The sequence below is a fragment of the Dipodomys merriami genome, unplaced genomic scaffold, assembly GCF_024711535.1.
Source record: "Dipodomys merriami isolate MVZ:Mamm:240054 unplaced genomic scaffold, mDipMer1.0.p SCAF_1210, whole genome shotgun sequence".
Classification (NCBI taxonomy): domain Eukaryota; kingdom Metazoa; phylum Chordata; class Mammalia; order Rodentia; family Heteromyidae; genus Dipodomys; species Dipodomys merriami.
Window position 1 is genome coordinate 22,259 of NW_027202506.1, and position 718 is coordinate 22,976.

The following is a 718-nucleotide window of genomic DNA, read 5'->3' on the forward strand; positions in this document are numbered from 1 at the left end:
TGTTCCATGGATTCCTAATTTTTCCAAAACCTTCATCATAAAGGGGTCTTGGTTCTTGTCGAATGCTTTTTCTGCATCTATTGAGATAACCATGTGGTTCTTATTCTTGCTCCTGTTGATGTGATGAATATTAATTGATTTGCGAATATTGAACCGCTATGCATCCCTGAAATGAATCCTGTTTGATCGTGGTGTATGATTTTTTGGATGAATTGTTGAAGTCTATTGGCCAAAATTTTGTTGAGAAGCTTTGAATCAATGTTCATCAAAGAAATGGGTCTATAGTTCTCTTTCTTTGATGAGTCCCTGCCTGGTTTTGGGATGAGTGTTATGATGGCTTCATAGAATGTGTTCGGTAGTAAGCTTTCTCTTTCAATTTCATTGAACAGTTGGAGGAGTATTGGTGTGAGCTCAGCTTTGAAGGCCTTGTAAAATCCCGATGTAAAACTATCTGGTCCTGGACTTTTCTTAGCTGGGAGGTCTCTTATTGCTGTTTCTATTTCTATGCTTGATATTGGCCTGTTAAGATAGTTTACCTCATCTTGGTTTAGTTTTGGCATGTCAATATTTGCTAGGAAAAGGTCCATTTCTGTCAAGTTCTCAAACTTATTGGCATAAAGTTTTGAGAAGTATTCCCTTATAATGTTCTGAATCTTGGTTGTTTCCATGGTGATGTTTCCATTCTCATCTCTGAGTTTATTAATTTGGGTGTGTTCTC